The 6,696-nt window shown below is 42.3% G+C and overlaps 1 protein-coding gene across 1 annotated transcript in view; it reads left to right on the top strand.

Moving 5' to 3' along the window:
- GRK5 (G protein-coupled receptor kinase 5) overlaps positions 1-6,696 on the top strand; it is a 213,834-nt gene that overhangs the window by 192,967 nt on the left and 14,171 nt on the right. The gene's annotated exons all lie outside the window — the stretch shown is intronic.

Below are 6,696 nucleotides of genomic sequence, written 5' to 3'. Positions count from 1 at the left end.
GCCCGCCGCCTCCTGACGGGAGCCGCGCACCGCCTCCCGCCCGCGCCCGAGGAGCCCGGGCCGGCGCAGCCGTCCGTACGCGCACCGGCGGGAACGCGGGCGGATCGTCACGCGAAGCTCCCACCTCGGCACGCCCCGCTGCCCTGCCAACAAACAGCACGACGGGCACTGCCGGGCCCGCGCCAACCGACTTCGTTTGCTGGCTGCAGGGACGTGAGGGTGAATTCACACCTTCCACGGCTCATTCACTGCGGCTGCCTTTTTTTCCTTGAAACACTAATCAGCTGCAGTTCCCGTACCGCCACGGGCAGCTTTCACTTAATTCATGGCCGACACGTTGTATATTCTGAATTTTGGACTGCACATCGCCACACTTCCTGCAGCTTTTCCTTACTTGCACAGCGCAAAGCTTCCCTTGAAAACCACAAAGCCAATGTGACCCACCGGTCCGTCTGGTAAGCCCTGGCCACCAAACAGGCGGCGCTGCCCTGCGCTGGGGTCACTCAGCAGAAGATACCACCTATGTACTCATTAAAGTCATCACACATATACCTGAGGAACTGTGAACTACGGAAACGAAAACGGACTGAAAGCATTTAGCCAATGAAACCATACCATTTGATTGTACGTTATGTTCAGCTTTTATTTCTGCTGTCAACACTATGCAATGTTCAAACAGTAGCGTTCACTTAAAACTGAACATAAAAGCCTTTCTTTCTCCCCACTTCACTTTCTAGGTACATTACTGAGAAGCGACAAAGCCTGGACTGCTCGTTATCCTACGTGAGGGAGGACAGGCTTAACAATTTGGATAAAGCTCAGCAAATTCCCCACTGACAACGGTTGGAGAAGGCTGGGGAAGAGAAAGAATATGAGAGCGTACAAGATACCTGAAGAGGCAGAAACACAGTCAAAAAATTATTTCAGGCAAAGACACTGAAGATTCTGCCATAAACTTGTTCCTGTATCCTGAAGAGTAATCCATGGATTGAAAGCTGTTTGTGAAAGTAAACGGAAGCAGTTCTGCTTATCTGCCCCCATGACCAAAGTCTATTCTGGAACATAATGAATGTTAGGAACAATATGAATAACATCACACAAAACGTGCAAAACATTCAGCTTATTTCAATGCCAAATTCCAGCTAAGACTCAAAATTAACCAGCTGCAATTAGAGCAGACTAAGAGAAACCCAACTCGTTACCCAATTTCATTCACACCAACGCGATGGGACTGACTGCAGTGGACTTCTGATCTACACTACTGAAGAACTAGGCCCCGAACTTCACATGAAACGTTTCAGTGAGAGGCCTGCAACACAGAACGTTCCTGAGCAATGCAAAAAGCACAACCTGATTCTAAGCATTCAAAAGAAATCTTCATTTGTTGAATACAGCTGCCAGTTCAAACATTCTGCCCTACTGTCATCTCCTGAAGTCAAACAGATGATGCTAGCTTAAGTTCTATAGACACAGAACCAAGTTTCAGACTTTGCAAGCACTTATCTCAGCGTTCACGACACACTGGCAAATACTCCTTTAAAGTCTTTTCTTCCAAATAAGCCAATGGTGAAATGCATAGAGAGTATGTGAACCGAGATGGTTTGTTTGCTTTACATGTAAATATTTTAGCTTCTTGTTTTCATAGTTTAAACACAAAGAAATCAGTGACAGGCTAAATCCTCAAATACACCACTGTGGCTAACCCGACCCCTTGTGGGGAAAGCACTGTGATTTTGTACTGTTAGGACCACAAATTCTTTCACTCCAAAAGCAAAAATCACTTTTCAGTAAGAACAACACGAACCCAGCAAACCTTTTTTAGTTTCGCAGCAACTTTTGCACATCACTGAAGGCATTTGCTGTCAGGAGGCTCAACAACTCTCAGAGCACAGGAGCAGATAACGACGCACGGTTCTAATGCCTTGGTGAGATATGTACAGTGAGAGCATCAGCACACCCTTCTTGTGAGGAAGGCAGCACAGAACAGGCTCTGAAGAGAGAGTTCTTCAGAAATCACACCAAGAAGAACAGCAGCAAGTGTTTCAAAGCTTGCAATTTAAGTAGGTGAATTTTTAAGTTTTATGTTCTCTGCATCTGACAGTGAAAAAGCAAAACACTTCCCCAGTGTACTGTGTATGTGCTTGACAAGAACCTTCTGGAATTCCCTCACTCTTTTCTATTAAGTATAGGAGAAAGAATTAAGGTGACCACATTTTATTTTCCTTTTATGTTACCTCTAAACTGAGACACCTGTGAAGGAGTTTTGTTTTTAACCTGCAGTGTACATACACTGTTTCAGAACAGCTTTCAGGAAATAAAGCAGCACCTTGCATCAAAACACAACAGGAAGAAAAACACTACTTTGTGAGCAGTCATTTTTACAGTAATGTATTTGACATGGCAGAACAACATGCACATATTCAGCGAGGAATGGAGACAGAAATCAGCATCACAATCCTAAAAACACTCTGAGTCCCTCTGCATTATATGTAACAGTGGGGAGGGATAAAGAAACGGGAGCCTCTGAATTGTATCCAGTCTGGTTCAGACCTGAAGATTGAAGAAAAAAAGAGAATTAACACTTTTTAAAATCACAGAACGAGTATAGCAACGAGAAATCAAAGATGTGCAATACAGGGGAAGCACAACCATCCCCCAGAGACCGGCATAGGGAATGTTACAAGTGATACCTGAGCTCAGAGCATGCTTCTAAGAACCAGCTGCCAGCACAACACCGATGCCTCACGCACGCGAGGTGAACACAGCTCTGTTGACTGGAAGCACACATCATTAAAAACAGCAAAGCAGACTGAGTATGAAAACGAGGCAGAGCTTTAACAGGAACTGAATCACAACTCAGCATTTAAGCATCCATTTGCATTTTCCATTGTAATAACCTATGAAATAACATGTTCCTACAGCTTCCGTAGACTAAAATTTGTTCATCCTTCTGCACTTTTAGTAAGATAGCATCATGCTTTCCTTACAGGACAAACTGCAGCAAGACCTCCCAGGCGAGATTTTACAGCAGAGGGAATCTCATGAAACACCCATTTTCTGCATAGCTTCAGCTGTCCCTTGTTGCTGTGAAATGGACTTAGAACAGCACTGCACACCTTGCCACATTTCCACATACACGCAAACACGTAGCATCCTTGTGGCTTCCAGTTCAAGTAAAACTCAAATAGAAAAGGTTTTAAAGAGGCAGACTGCAAACCTGAAAGGTCATTTTAATAACTAAATAGCAATACTCCCACCCTGCCCAGACCCAAATTCAAATCAGAAGACTGGAATGAAGCAATAAATTGTGTCAACTGCTCCTTCCCATCATGCTCAATAGCCTCACATTAAAGGAAGGAACTCAGTTGTGGAATGAAAAATCTCCTTCCTTGAATGTGCTAGAGAAACTGCAAAGAACATTTATCATGGAGCAGTACCTCTGCAACAACTGCCTGTTTATTAAAGGAGAAGATCTAGCTACTCAAATAGAGGATGGCAGCTTTTCATTATAACTCATGATATTTAAACTACAAGTTGGCTCTAGTAAGTCAACTTCCATCTTGGAAGCGTAAGCATTAATCAGCGTTTCATGTGGTCGAGCTTGTGATTCTTAATTCCTACTCATCCCTGCTCCAGAAATTAGACTTTTAAAGAATGGGAAAGACACCAAACACGCAGCAGTGTCTATTTCAAACCACTCTAACTGTACAAACAAAAGGGTCAAGAGGCAAACAACAGAATGCCAAGCTAAGAGACCAGGATTAAGGAAATGTCAACGAAAACAGAAGCTTAACCCACTCTGCTCTTCACCATCTTCTTTGCTGAGCCCACTCAGGGTAGTTCGGCTCTTACACACGCACACCAGGAAACAAAAATAATCACCTAGTTACATATTTTCAACTTCTCAACTTTAAAGCAACACTGTTTTAAGCAAGGCTAAAAAGCAAGTTTGTGTCTGAGCGTGTACAACCCTCCCCCGCTGCTCCACTGTCTGCAGAAGGCTGTCACCATTACAGGTGTCTGACAACGGGACTTGCTGCTGTTGCTGCTCTATCATATACAACACTCATCTGGCATACATCTCACTTCACCACTTCTCCCCATGGAAGATCTGGACAAGTTTCCACTTTCCTCTGTTCCCTTCCCTTACAGCAGCTGGGAAAGAAAGACAGCTGCCAAGCTGCTGGGATCAGCGAGAATCTGCATCTGTGCAAAGGAAAACACCTTGCACTGCCAGCAGAAACACAATCTCCAACGTCAGGTGAAGCACTCTGTGTGTCTGATGTCTCCTGAAGTTTCTCTGGCAGAAACACAAGGACATTAAGGTGAGGCACTGTAAGATGAGGTGCTGGAGTGTAAAGAGCCTTTGGTCCTCCAAAAGCCCACCGACCTCTGCTTTCAACTCCACACAGCTCCAGTGTTTTTCCTTTAAGCAAAACAAGACTGCGTCTTTGGCATCTTACAGCCTGCACGTTAAGAAACAAGGTAAAGCACTGCTTCTTCTCACAGCGTATCAGGAATACTTTAATAACCAAGACTGCTCAGATCAGCTTTAATTAAAGCATAAGTGGTTTTGTATTTCAGAAGGGATAGCTTATATTCAAGTAATCATTAGTAACATTAACTTTCTGAAACATTACTCTTTAAATATTGGTGAGCAGAGCACGTCACTCACATCTGTGATGTAGATCTATACATATCCCCAGAAAGAACAAATAGCATTCACTCATCATCACAAAGTGCTACTTTTTAAAGAAAAGCATTCAGTAAACATTTCAGCATTTCCTTTGACTTGAAACAATGGTATAATGAGGAAAAAATAACATTTCTTATATGTGACAAATAAAAAACACATACATTTTTCCTTTAAAAAAAAAATCAGCTGGAATCACAAGTTACTCAGGATCAGACATGACAATGATGTTCCCAGCAGCTACTGCCTCACAGCTGCCATTTAACAACAGAAATACTATTACACAGTGAACCTCCCAAGACTGTCAATGTTTCACAGGCATCATACAATCAGAATAACCATACAGTCAGAACACCCCCCTTTTGCTGCTGAAACACTAATCCAGAATAACTTCAAGCACCCCACACCATCCATACATATGAAGACTGAAACAAGGTCACTCTTTTAAACTTCTTCCCTTTTTTTTTTTTTAAATCACACTGTATAAAAGATTGCCTATATTCTTCAATAGATGAACAGTGCAACAAAATCTTTTATTGCTGACCATGAAAAAGTTCCATATGATTAAAACACAGACTTGTGCCCTTGTTCAAAAACAGTCAGATATCAGACTCTAATTATGCCCACACAGTTTAAGTCTGCTTCCTTGTGGATAAACGAAAAACAAATCACTGATTTTCTTCAAAATTCAGCCTCATTCACCGTGAGTTTTTGGTGAGCAAAATGAGAGAAGTGGTTCTGACACAGAGAACAGCCATTTCATGAGGTTAACTGCAGGAGGAATGTGCCCAAAACTTTAACAAGTGTACACAAGGAGGCAGGACTGATGAAAACCCACACGTGATCTCACATCCACAGCCTTCCTCCTGCAACTCCACAAAATACAAATTGGCTTTGTGTGGAAAAACTGTAAATAAAACATCTTTTACACAATTTCAAGTGCATAGTTTACACGTTCAGCCTTGTATACCTGTTGCCAGTTTTACAGCAAAGAGGAACAGGTTTTGACAGATGACAACAGAGGATAAGCCCTTCATCATGTTTCACTTTTATTGAACATTGTCTGCAAATGCAGCTTAAAACCTTGTTTCAGATTGCACGCATCAAGTTAAGCCACGATAAATCAATACTTGTTGAAATCCAAATCCTGTTAGGTAGCGGTCAATTTCTGTAGTTAGAGAAATTACAACAGTGTAACAGTCATTCATAAAAGCAATACGGTGCAAGAGGCTCTTTGGTGCCAAAAAACTGTCAGTTATGCATTTATGAATGCTGAGTAGAAAGCAATCCCAATTACAACTCCTCCTCGCAGTGCTACAGAAACATTAAAGGACACAGGAGACTCCTATATCTTGAGTAGTCTGTGAAGAAACATCACCATTAAAGAAAAGCCGTATAAAAGCCAAAGAGAAAAGGCTTAAATGAGAAAGTATACCCCATCTCTCCTCCTGAAACGCAGGTCAGGTAACGCCCCACTCTGCAGTAGGCGTGTTATTTAATCAGATTTAACGTGATCTACACAGCCACACCTGACAGATCACTGCCTTAAACTCATACCCACTTGTATGGGCACTTACGTGGCAATATACTTCCAACATGTAAATCTTCATTCGTGCCTAAGGAACACACTGCTTACACGCCAGCATGAGCTCAGAACACAGTTGCAAGTCAAATACCTTGAGTTCTGTAGAAACCCCGGATTTCAAGTGAAGCCTAAGAAATCCTAACATGCAAATTCATAGATCTGCTCAGGATTTTTTTGAAACCATGTGAGTGTAATAAAAACGCAGACTTACTTGTGAGTTTTTTCCTCCAAACTACAACGTATAGGCCGATCCTCGCGTAGATATACACATATATACAAAATTTATAGAAAAATGAGACCTGGAGACGAGATTCCTAACTTGAGCAAAAGAACACTACACATAGGATAAAGGAGAAACAGAGATAAATAGCCAGTTCTGTCATCACAAGCACTTATGGTTCCACACTATCTTCAGTCA

The sequence above is a fragment of the Cyrtonyx montezumae genome, unplaced genomic scaffold (genome assembly GCF_038088225.1).
Source record: "Cyrtonyx montezumae isolate F1298 unplaced genomic scaffold, pur_monq_1.0 scaffold_4, whole genome shotgun sequence".
NCBI lineage: Eukaryota > Metazoa > Chordata > Aves > Galliformes > Odontophoridae > Cyrtonyx > Cyrtonyx montezumae.
This window is presented reverse-complemented; position numbering and strand designations above follow the sequence as displayed.